General features: G+C 46.6%; 1 long non-coding RNA gene across 1 annotated transcript; it reads right to left on the bottom strand.

The window, feature by feature from the left end:
- Window positions 1-3,494: 3,494 nt before the first annotated feature.
- LOC140104388 (uncharacterized) lies at window positions 3,495-4,432 on the bottom strand. Its single transcript, XR_011850307.1, has 5 exons — window positions 4,350-4,432; window positions 4,208-4,258; window positions 4,016-4,075; window positions 3,776-3,808; window positions 3,495-3,551 (listed from the first exon to the last, which is right to left on the bottom strand). It is a non-coding gene; the product is annotated as an uncharacterized lncRNA (long non-coding RNA).
- Window positions 4,433-12,613: the final 8,181 nt, after the last annotated feature.

Below are 12,613 nucleotides of genomic sequence, written 5' to 3'. Positions count from 1 at the left end.
GTAGGCGGAGGCATATCTCCGGTGAGGTTTTAGCACGAGATCCATTAACCTCTGGAATGTGGCGGGAGCCCCATGTAGCCTAAAGGGGAGTACCACGTACTGAAAAAGCCCATCAGGAGTAACAAAAGCGGTCTTCTCTTTGGCCCTGTCAGTAAGGGGTACCTGCCAATACCCTTTCATCAGGTCAAGGGTGGAGAAGAACCTAGCCTGTCCAAGTCGTTCTATCAACTCGTCAACCCTGGGCATGGGATAAGAATCAAATTTGGACACCTCGTTCAACTTCCTAAAGTCATTGCAGAACCGTAGGGAACCATCAGGTTTGGGAATCAACACAATAGGACTCGACCAGTCACTTTTAGACTCCTCGATAACCCCCAGGTCTAACATCTGCCTGACTTCTTCGGATATGGCAAGCCGGCGCGCTTCGGGGATCCGGTAGGGTTTTTGGTGTACCCGGATGTGGGGTTCAGTTATGATGTCATGCTTGATGACTGAAGTACGTCTCGGTAACTTAGAGAACACATCCACATTTCGGAGCACAAACTCCTTCGCTTCCTGAATCTGGGCCCTGGAGAGGGACTCCGAGATCCGTACTTCAGGCACCTTGGCATCGGGTACACCTACCTCCGGTGTCACCTTCTTGGGGACAGACGCTTTTTCTACTCCCATGGCCATCAGGGACTCTCTTTCCCTCCATGGCTTTAGGAGGTTCACGTGGTATATCTGTTCGGGTTTCCTCCTCCCCGGCTGAGATACCTTGTAGGTTACCTCCCCCACTTTCTCCATGACCTCATATGGTCCTTGCCATTTTGCCAAGAACTTGCTCTCAACGGTGGGCACCAGAACTAGCACTCTGTCGCCTGGGTTAAAGGTCCTGAGTCTGGCTGACCTATTGTAGAACCTAGACTGGGCCTCTTGTGCCCTTGTCATGTGTTCCTTTACAAGGGGCATTACCGCCGCTATGCGGTCCTGCATAAGGGAGACGTGTTCTATCACACTACGGTGGGGGGTCCTCTCCTGTTCCCAGGTCTCCTTGGCTACATCCAAAAGCCCACGTGGGGAACGGCCATATAACAGCTCAAAGGGTGAGAAACCCGTGGAGGACTGGGGAGCATCCCCTTCAAGGTCTTATTAAACCTCTCGACCAGGCCATCTGTCTGAGGATGATACACAGAGGTGCGGAGCTGTTTTACCTGCAGTAACTTACACATCTCCTTCATTACCCTAGACATGAATGGGGTACCCTGGTCAGTCAAGATTTCCTTGGGGAGGCCTGTGCGTGAGAACACCTGGAACAGCTCCCTAGCAATATTTTTGGAGGAGGTGTTCCTTAATGGAATCGCCTCGGGATACCGCGTTGCGTAGTCCAGGATAACTAGGATGTATTGGTGCCCCCTTGAGGATTTGACTATGGGGCCAACCAGATCCATTGCAATCCGTTCAAATGGCACCTCTATGATTGGTAGCGGGACCAAAGGACTCCTGAAGTGGGAGACCGGGGCAGTAAGTTGACACTCAGGGCAAGAGCTACAATACCGGTTTACCTCCTCCCACACCCCGGGCCAGAAAAATCGCTGCAGGGTCCTCTCTCGGGTCTTCTCAGCACCTAAGTGCCCTCCCAGCACATGTTTGTGTGCCAACTCTAGCACCAGCCTACGGTGAGATTGGGGTACTACAAGTTGCTCAACCTCCTCACCCCATATCTGGTCGACCCTGTACAACAGTTCCCCAACAATCACCATTCGGGGGTATATTTTGTCAGCCCCTGGTATTTGGAGTACCCCATTTATCACCTTAACATTCTCCCGTGCTTTAAACAAGGTAGGGTCCTGTAGCTGTGCAGCCCCAAAATTTTCACGGGAAATCTCAAAGTCCTGCATGTCGGCCACCTTCTCGTGGCCCTCGACCTCACCAGCTAGGACCTCTAGGGGAGAGAATTCATCACATGGGGTCACCCCTACTGCTGGTGTGGGTACATCGGCCTCAAAGGGTTCAGGGGCCAAGGCCGGACATACCTGATGTCCATTATCTGCAACAGCACCTGAGGTGGGTCTTCGTCTCCAGAGATCCCAAAACACCGGTAAGTCTCTGCCGATAATAGCTTCATGAAACAGGGTCCCCACCACCCCCACTTCATGGGCAGTAGTACCACAAGGGGTATGTAGGTTGATGACAGCAGTGGGATATTCGCGAGTGTCCCCATGTATACACAACACTCGTACTCTCCGCCCACTGTATAGTCCAGGATCAACCAAAGTTCCCCGCACTAGGGTGACCAGACTCCCTGAGTCTAGCAAGGCTTCCACTGTGTGACCACCGATTGTGACCATGCACACTTGGGGTTCTGCATCCGTGTCTGACTCGGCCGCCAGAACCGGCCGGGCAAACAGTGACACTCGCCGGGTCTGGTTGCAGTCCATTGGCTCCACTGACAGTGGACAGTTGGCAGCAATATGGCCCATTTCATGGCACCGCCAGCACTGGATACGACCATGACCTCTGTCACGAGCCTCACTGGGTTTCTGGGTATCCACGCCCTCCAATGAACCCCCTCCCAACCTGATCTGTCTCCCCTTTTCTGCAGTAGCAGTCTTACCAGCTGGTTTGGTGACCCTGTCACTGGCACTGCTTTGTGTGGGAGAGGTAAGTAGAAGGTCCTCCGTAGCCCGATACCTCTCTACTAGGGACACGAGCTCCTCAGCTTTTGTGGGACCGGCCTGTCCAACCCACTGCTGGAGCCGAGAGGGCAGAGAACGGGTGAACTTGTCGAGGACCACTCTCTCTACCATCTGTGCTGGGGTGCAGTCCTCTGGTTGTAGCCACTTCCGGACAAGATGGATTAGGTCATGCATTTGGGAGCGTGGGGGTAGTTTTTCTGAGTAAGCCCACTGGTGGACCCGGCTGGAGCGAACTTGAACGGTGACCCCAAGACGAGCCAGAATCTCCGCCTTTAGCTGGGGGTACTTACGGGCCTCCGTTTCACTCAGGTCGTAGTAAGCCTTCTGCGACTCGCCGGTCAGGAACGGTGCCAGGACATCTGCCCACTGCTCAGCCGGTAACTCCTCTCGCTCAGCTACTCGCTCGAACACAGTGAGATACGCCTCCACGTCGTCGGTCGTCACCGTTTTTTGTAAAGCCTTTTGTACTGCAGCCCGTGCGGAACGCTGGACAACCGGGTACCCTTGCAGACCAGTATGTGCAGGCTACTCCCTAGCTTGTGGCCTCCAGGTAGCGGCTGCTCCTTCCTTGTGTCTTTTGGCTTCTCCTTGTGTGACAGCAGCTCTTCTCATCCTCTCATGCAGCGGCCGGTGGATCTCCAACCCTCAGCACTGGGTAAAAGACATGTCTGATTCCCTGGTTTGGAGACCTCCACGGTGGGAAGACGTTCCTCACTGTCACTGCGGGTGATGTGGGAAGCAGAATGGGTGGACTCGAGCCATCGCCCTCATTGGTGGCAGTGGTGGAGCTGCTCCTGTAACCATCGGCCAGGATCAAGGTCTTCTCATTCCACAGTATTAATACTGAAGCAGCAGAGGAGGCACCTGATGAACCTGCAGGGGATAAGAGCAGATTGTAAGATGGGACTGGTGGTGTCTGTGGGGACTGGTGCGGAGGGTCTACGCGAGGGGTAGGAGGCGAGATAACTGGGGTCATCACTATGGAACAGGTCCTGGAGACACAAGTGGATTATAGGAACACCCCACACACAATCAGCTGGAATAACAGACTGTTATAGGGCAGAAGTGAAGGGTGTGATCCAATGTCATGTACTTACCTGGATGGTGCTCTGTTGTCTCTGGAGCTTCTGCTGTGGAAATATAAAAAGTTCATAAGTATGAGGAAGAATAGGGCGCAACACATGGGGAAGTACATTATATCACCCTGTCTGCCACCACTAGGGGGAGCACTCTGCAGACTGATTTATTATATTCTTCTATAGGAGCAGTATAAATCCCTATGCAGAGAGCGCCCCCTATAGACCACAGCAGGTAACAGAGGATAAGGAGTCACTCACTTGTCCTTGTCCTGACTTCTCCTTCTCTGCCATCGCGGTTTCCACCACCTCCTTCTCCTTCTTATGGAAAATACATAGATATATAGATAATCACAGATAGATAGTAGATATCAGTCCCATGTGCATGTATGTATGTGAACCCCTTCTCCTACCAGCAGTGTAAATGACGTCCTATTTCTCCTATATACTTACGGGATGGACTCCTCGCTGGGCCAGGCCTGACGCAACTCTTGCCCCAAAGGTCTACAATAGAAGACACAGAGATGAATGTATGGACTCTGATGACATCACTGTATAGATGTATAATGTCTGTATATCTGGAGTCTGCACTCACCTCCCCGCACTCTCAATGATGTCCTCTATCTGTATCTCCTCCACTTCCTCCTCTTCCTCTACAACTTCCTGTTCTTCCTCCTTCTCCTCCGTCTCCTCCTCTTCTTCTTCCTTGCTGTATGACATAGATTATATCTTTATTAACAAATCTGTATTATATTCTTTGGGGTCTTAAAGTGAAACCATTTGTGCCCCCCGGACTCCAGCAGCCCTGGATTATATACTTACATGGTCTCCAGGGTGAAAGGACAAAATTTGTACAATGTTCTTATCCTGTAAAAGAAAATACAGCGCTGATTACTGGAACTGCCCCACACATGTCCCCTATATACCCCTCATATACACCCCTCTTCCACGTATACCCCTCATGCCCCCCAAATACTGCTCATGTACCCCATATACCCCTCATGCCCCCAAATACTGCTCATATGCCCCATATACCCCTCATGTTCCCTGTATATACATTATGCCCTGATCTACTGCTCTTGCCCTCCCTAAATTACTGCAGGATCGCCCCCCCCCCAGCCTCATTTCCCCCCAGTAATAATCTATATCTATAATGTTGTGTAATCTAAGATGCTGATATATAATTAACCCCTTGGATAGGAAGTAATTTGCAGAGAAGTATAATTACCGTACTGGGAGATGCGCCCCTCTCACACGCTGCCTCCACCTGTTGGGGGAATGATGACGTGTACAGGTCAGAATAGTCTCACCCACAGACAGGATACAATGTAACATCTCTGTATATTTATATGGTAACATCCACATCATCCATTCCCCGCTGTGGTTTATGTACCAGACCCAGGAGGAAATAAATGCATAATGTGACCTGATTGGTCGCTTTGGACAACTGCATCAAGTCAACGCCGTTACTAAAGTAAGCAGCTCCTAGTGCTTGAACAAACGCCACAGTGTTACAGTGATATCGTTACCGGAAATCTCCGGTAACGCTATCTAACACTGCGGCGGGGTACAATGTAATCATCGGACCACTCGCAAAGTGGTCCGATGTATTCATGAAGGGGTGGTCTGGGGCGCTGCCTCTAAACCGGACCGCCCCGCCCGCTCGTTTCATTGGCCAGCGGTGACTGCCCCTAACCACGCCCCAACCCAGCCCCCATATGAATACATCAGACCGCTTGGCGAGGTTTCCGGTAACGCTATCCTTCTAACACTGCACTAGGAGCTGCTTACTTTAGTAACATCATCTAGTGCCGAAATTTTAGGTGACAGGTCCTCTTTAAGTAAAATTTACTGTGATATACATACATCATCTGCTCATATCTCTCCTCCTCATCTTCCTCCTCCTGCCTGATGTTCTCCTCCTTCTCCTCCCTCTTCTCCTCGTCCTCCGTCTTCTCCTTCTTCTCCTCATCCAAGATGTTATCCCTCTGCTCCTCCGCTTCCCTCCACTCCTTCACCAAGATGATAACTGGCTGAACCTCCGCCTCCTTCTCCTCCATCTCCACAACTTCTTCCGTCCTACAAGTGAAGAGGACAAGGATTGTCTAGAACATTCTCTATAAGCTCCACAAGCCAGTGATGGCCGGTGATACAGGGTCCCCGGGTATAAACATCCCCCCAGAGATATCAGACACATTGTACATTAATAGGAAAGATGAACTTACCTCAAAATCACTCACCAAAATCACTAACAAACTCTCCAACAACAACTCTACAAAACAGGGAAAGTAAAGAGGTGGCCATTACTGAAGAGGAGGAGACAAGAGAGAAGAGAATGAAGGACACAACAGGAGCTGAGGACACAGCGACTTACCTCCAACACCTACAGAAACCCTCAGGGGTGTGTCAGTTCCGCAGCTTCTTATATACCAACGTGAAGTCATAATGTGGGGGGAGGAGCCAAACTCAATATTCCATGACATCACAAGCAGCAGCTTTTCTGTAGCAGTAAGGGAACCAATCAAAAAGCAGGATGTTACAATGTGGGAGGAGGAGCCAGCAGCTCATCATTCCGTGACATCACAGAGAGATCAGAATTCTCCCCTCTCTGCAGTTCTTTAATGTTAACTCTTTAGTGACCAGAATATTTTATTGTTATGAGCATCCTTTAATTTTTATTTTAATTTTTTCTTAAGTTTGAATTCTAAAAACCATAATGTTCTTAAGAATAAACCTATGGAACCCAGGGACTGCCTGTATACATAGCGCGTAAAGTCAGTTCCTGGTATATAGTCCTAGGTGTATACTGAACATACAATCCAGCACAATATACAATGGGTACGGAAAGTATTAAGACCCCTGTAAATGTTTCACTCTTTGCCTCATCAGACCTGAGAATCTTATTTATCATAGTCTGGGAGTTCTTCATGTGTTTTGCACACTGTATGGGGCTTCATATGTCTTCATATGGCTTCTATCTGCAGTTGTGGAATTTTCTCCCACCTCCATAATACATCTCTGGAGTTCAGCCACAGGGATCTTGGGGTCCTTTTTTACCTCTCTCACCAAGGCTCTTCTCCCACAATTGCTTAATTGTCAAGGAAGAGTTGTGATCATCCCAACCTTCTTTATTTAAGGATTATGGAGATCACTGTGCAAAAATTATTTTGTAACCTTGGCCAGATCTTTGCCTTGCCATATGTCTGTCTCTGAGTTCCAAGGGCAGTTCCTTAGACCTCATGATTCTGATGTGCTCTGACATGCACTGTGAGCTGTGATGTCTTATATATACAGGTGTGTGCCTTTCCTAATCAAGCTCAGTCTGTTTAATTAAACACACCTGGACTCCAATGAAGGAGTAGAACCATCTCAAGGAGGATCAGAAGGAAATGGTCATCATGTGAGTTAAATGAGTTTCATAGCAAAGTCTCTGAATACTTAGAACCATGTGATATTTCTGTTTTTCTTGTTTAATAAATTAGCAAAAATATCTACATTATGTTTTTTTTTTCTGTCAAGAGTATACATTAATGGGCAAAAAAAGATCTTTTTTGATCTATGTCAGTTGCAATTTTCTCCTCTAAGCCCTACCATTTTTGAGGAATCAGAGCTATGAGATTAGGCACCTAATATGCAAATTTTACTGTCATGTACTAGGTCCAGCCTTGGTACAGCCCACCTGACAATACAGATCTAATTAGTTTCACAGATATCACAACTAACAGCACTGAGTGAGGAGGTAAGAGAAAAAAAATCCAACTGTGATCAAATCAGTGGAACAGCATTTATTATAGGATTCACAGAACTGGGGTTCTGTATCTTACCACAGCTTAAAGGACATCCACCACCAGGATGAAGAATTGTGAACCGAGCACACTTACTATACATACTGGTGTGTGCCCCTACTGGCAGGATCTGCCCTTTTTTTTAGCTTCTTATTCGCTGGTTTTAAAAAAAACATTTAAATGATACAATTGAATCTGAGGGACTCTAAGGGAGCCTGGAGCCCCTCAGGCTCATTTGCATAATTTTTCAAGCCTTTTATTCTTAAAAACAAGGGCATAAGAAACTTAAAGAAGAGCGGATCCTGCCAGAGGGGGCACACACCTGTATGTCAGTGTGCTTGGTTTACAATCCTTCCTCCTGGTGGTAGATGTCCTTTAAGAGGTATGTGGGGTGCTATAGGAGACAATTTTGAATCCAATGCTTGGCCTGGAGTGCAGAGTATTTTGGGGTTCCTTGTGGGTCTCCTGAGAGCAGACCGGAGGCTTGTACTTTCTGTGCCTCCAGTGTGTAACACCGGCCTGGGGAAACATTAGCGCTGCTGCGTAAGCTTCATTATGACCCGTATTACCAGGGCTCGTCTATTATGTTTGGAGGGACTCGCTGCTTGTTTTAGCTTAATTCCTTCCATCAACGTAAAGTTGCTCATTTTCCACCATGTCTAATAACCTCGTCTCTGGACGGACTGAAATGTCAGAGCCACCGGGTAACACGTGGGAGCGTGCCAGGACACAGCTGATATTTTACTACCAGGATCCCTCCCAGATTGTGCCGCGGGGTCTGTGGAAGTCACAATAGACACAGAGGACCTTGTGGTTCTCCTCGTGCCTGGATGCTGGCCCATCACCTGCCGCCTGTATCCCAGGTATTTACTGACTGTGAACGTCTGGGGAGGCATAAAGACGCGCAGGTTTCCTGTTTAATATGGAGGATTTTCTGTGTCTACATCTTGGAGGAGCAGAGAGAAAACTGCAGAGCTGTGAAAAAGTCTCAGGGTGCCGAGAGACGGAGCGGCTAGACGTGTCCGGCCAATCATTTCTGATGACATTTCTAGGCCAGGTCCCACCTGCTGTAGAAACTGGTACAAGCCATGGGCAGTGCGCAGGTTCACTGTACGCTGGCCCACTGAGCCGATGCCCGAACCCCCTCGTCACATTCCCCCATACCCACTTAGGGGGCAAATAGTGTAACTCTTGGCCATAGGCCGGGAACTGCCCCTATTTAGAGGGGTCCTCCCAAGATTCAAAAACATGGCTGCTTTCTTCCAAAAACAGCGCCACCCCTGACCATGGTTTGTGCAGGTATTGCAGCTGTATAGAAATAAATGGAGCTTAATTGCAATAACACACACACTACCCATGGTCAGGTGTGATACTGTTTTTGGAAGAAAGCAGACACATTTTTCAACCTCAGGAGAACCCCTTTAATAGCTAGTGCACCAGAATACACCAGAATATTTATCAATATAGTAACAGTGCCCCAAAGCTGCCAAAAGTCACTGTTCCCCAGTAGTTATTAGACACAGTGCCCCACAGTAGCCAGTAGAAATAGAGCCCCCAGGAACCACTAGTAACAATGCCCCCAGTAGTAATATTACCTCCAGTAGTAATATTACCCCTATAGCAATAATGCCCCAGTAGTAATAATGCCAAAGTAGTAATAATTTTCCCCCTTTAGTAATAATGCCCTCAAAGTCACAAGTAGCAATGCCCCCAGTAGTAATATTACCCCCAGTAGTAATATTACCCCCTATAGCAATAATGCCCCAGTAGTAATAATACCAAAGTAGTAATAATTTTCCCCCTTTAGTAATAATGCCCTCAAAGTTACAAGTAGCAATGCCCCCAGTAGCCAGTAGGAAACGCCCAAAAGTAGCAATTACCCCGGTAGCCAGTAGAAACACCCCCAATAGTAGCAATGCCCCCAGTAGCCAGTAGAAACACCCCCAATAGTAGCAATGCCCCCAGTAGCCAGTAGGAATAGATTTCGTTTAACTCTTGATGCTCCAGTGCAAAGTCAAGGCCCATGAACAGCAGTTCTCTATTGTGCTTGTGTTTAAATTACTCTGAACATTCGGTGCACCTTTGGTAATGTCCATAAAGTCTGGTGCACCCACCTTTATTAAGTTTCAGTGTCTATCATCTCTCCCTTGTTTGTCAGTCCCCTCTTAGCCCTATAAAACCAAGCAAGTTAGGGTGCACCAGACGTTGTGGCCACGCCCATGGTGGACTCACATGGTAATTTGCATATAAGAAAATAACAACCATTTCTATGCATTCAGACTGACGATTTTCTCAAGAAATGGAGGCGTATTATGCAGTGTACTTTATCTACAATGTCATCCAATTTTAAGATCAGACTACGATAGTTTTTTTGTAGTCTGTTACCATGGATACATAGGTATGTATAGAAACTATACAGTCAAACCTATAAGACCTTATCTATGTGCTTTCTATGATCTAAAGTGCAATAAAACGAACTGAACTGCTGGATCCAATACTTTAAAATGCCAAATACAATACAAAACAGGCCGATACCCAAATATATTATCGAAAAGATTATATACCTCATATACTGTATAATATAACTTATAATTTTCACATATAATATATTGCCCTTCCCAATTTAGTTGTGGTTGCAGCTTTTATTAGAGACCTGTGATGTCATCGAACCACGAGGATCCTATAGGGCTGCCTTGGCCTTGCCTAGTGTGCCCTCTGGTGGCCCCTGCTGCAAATTACAACAAGGCAAGTCAGTGAGAAGTTGCTCAATTAAGACGCTTCACATTAATTTCTCATCCCTTACATGATTGCAAAAATTATATATATAATTATATTACATTATTAATATATTATATTATTCCTATAAAAAAAACATTAACGTGAAAAGAAAAACAGTAAGTAAGAGCGTCTGTAATATAGAACTTAATACTTTAGTGCTGGTGAATGACACTCCCCAGGTAGAGCAATCAGACCAACTATAGTTGAAAACCCAGGCAAAATTTTTTTTAAAGAAAGATAAAAAAGAAAAAGGAAATAATATAATTTAGAAAAGAAAAATTCTAATTCTAATTCCTTCCCTTTCCCTAGACTGCATATATATAGTTAAGTTAGGGATCCCCCCGTCTCCTCAAATGCACCAACGAACAAAATAAAAAATAATGATTCCATGCGATGAACGCCGAAATGGAAAAGAATTCGCAAATGTCCGAATCAGTGATTTAGCAGCAATAATTTTTTTTTTTTATATAAAAGTGATCAAAAAGTCTTTCAATGCTCCGAATAGGATCAATAAAAATGTCAGCTGGTCCCACAAAAAAATGACGCCTCACACGGCTCTATGCGCCAAAGCAGAAAAAGGTTATAGGTGTCAGAAAATGTGATACGGAAGGTAAAAAGAAAAAATGTGAAAAGTTTAAAATTTTGTTAAGGTGTTAGAACATAACAAAGCTATATAAATGTGGCATCTCCATGATCGCTTCTGATCTAAGGAATAAGGGGAGGAGCCATACCGGACCGCAAAGTAAAAAACGTATTTACAAAGCCAGCAAATTGGAGGGGGGGGGGGTTGTGAATCTTGCTGCATTAGGATTTTTTTTCAGTACATTGTATGGAGAACTAAATGTTGCCACCAGGAAGTACAGATTGCCCTGTAGAAAACAAGACAAAATATGGCTTTGTGTCACGGTGCTCCCGCAATCCCTGTCTTGGATCGCGGGCGCACCTGTGTCCCTCTGGCTGCCGCAGCTCTGGACTCACCTATCCCAGTTCCTGCTCCCCAGCAAACTGCCGTGCGTGCGCGTCCCCGCCTCCTAGGGCGCGCCTGCCGGCTGTCGGAAACTTAAAGGGAACACCTCATCCTTTTAATCAGCACCTCCCTTCCTTCCCTGCCGGATCTTTTGCCTACGCCCCAGCGATATTCCTACGTTCCTGTGTGTTCCTGCTCCTGAGTTCCTGTCCCTTGCGTTCCTGTGTCCCGTGTGCCTGTGTTCCTGCGTTCCTGTGTTCCGGTTTTCCTACATTCCTTTGTCCCGTGTGCCTGTGTTTCCGTTCCCATCTGCCTGGACCTCCCGTTCCTGACCCTAGATTGGACTTGACTCTGCTTCTCTGCCACCTGCCCTGACCCTGTGCCTGGACCTAACCACGAGACTGTCTCCTGCTAAGACTGAAAGGTAGTAAACATTACTCATTTAACTCCACATTAAGGTGCTTTAGTACAGATACGTAATCCTACCCGTAACATTAACCCCATCAACCATTAATAACTTAACATAACTAAGAAATCATGACACGAGGCTTCCTGTTGGGCAGAAAAGGTCACAGCTATTTATTGCTGATAAACTCAATTACAGTATTTTTCGGACTTTAATGCGCACCGGAGTATAAGGCGCACCATCAATAAATGCCTGCTAAAATGTCTAGGTTCATATATAAGACGCATCGGAGTATAAGGCGCACCTGAATATAAGGATGAATGACCAGCAGGTGGCAGACCTGTGCACAGTTCAAGGCAGCTGTTGTCTGTAAGTGCGGTTCATATATAAGACGCACTGGACTATAAGGCGCACCTTTGATTTCTGAGAAAATCAAAGGATTTTTAGTGTGCCTTATAGTCCGAAAATAATTTAAATATTCTCAAAATTAACCACAATCTCTGTTCGTTTCTTTGGAAACCATAGCTGCCCGAAGCGGTTTGCTCACACGGACTCCCGAACCACCACTTCGACTTCTGGGCAAAATCCACGTCAATTTCCATTTTCCGTTAGCTGTGACTTGAGATGATCACCGAAAAACAATTATTCCTTTAATACTCTCAAAATTAACCACAATCTCTGTCCGTCTCTGTATAAACCACTTAGATTCCGGTCCAAGGTGTCGGCTAGTACCACCTCCCGCGTTGGTCCAGAGGATCCACTGATCCCGAATCCTGACACTCCGTCAATAGAAAAAAAAAAAAAAAGCTTTTGCAGTGCAGGAAGTGAAAAACGGAAAGGCAAAACAAATAGGACTTAAAGGTTAAAGCGTTTGACCTATTATGATGTGAGGATAGGGGGTGCTTGTTCTTTTCTATTTTTAA

This window comes from Engystomops pustulosus, chromosome 10, assembly GCF_040894005.1.
Source record: "Engystomops pustulosus chromosome 10, aEngPut4.maternal, whole genome shotgun sequence".
Lineage (NCBI taxonomy): Eukaryota > Metazoa > Chordata > Amphibia > Anura > Leptodactylidae > Engystomops > Engystomops pustulosus.
The sequence above is the reverse complement of the archived record's forward strand: the minus strand, read 5'-3'. Positions and strand labels throughout refer to the sequence as shown.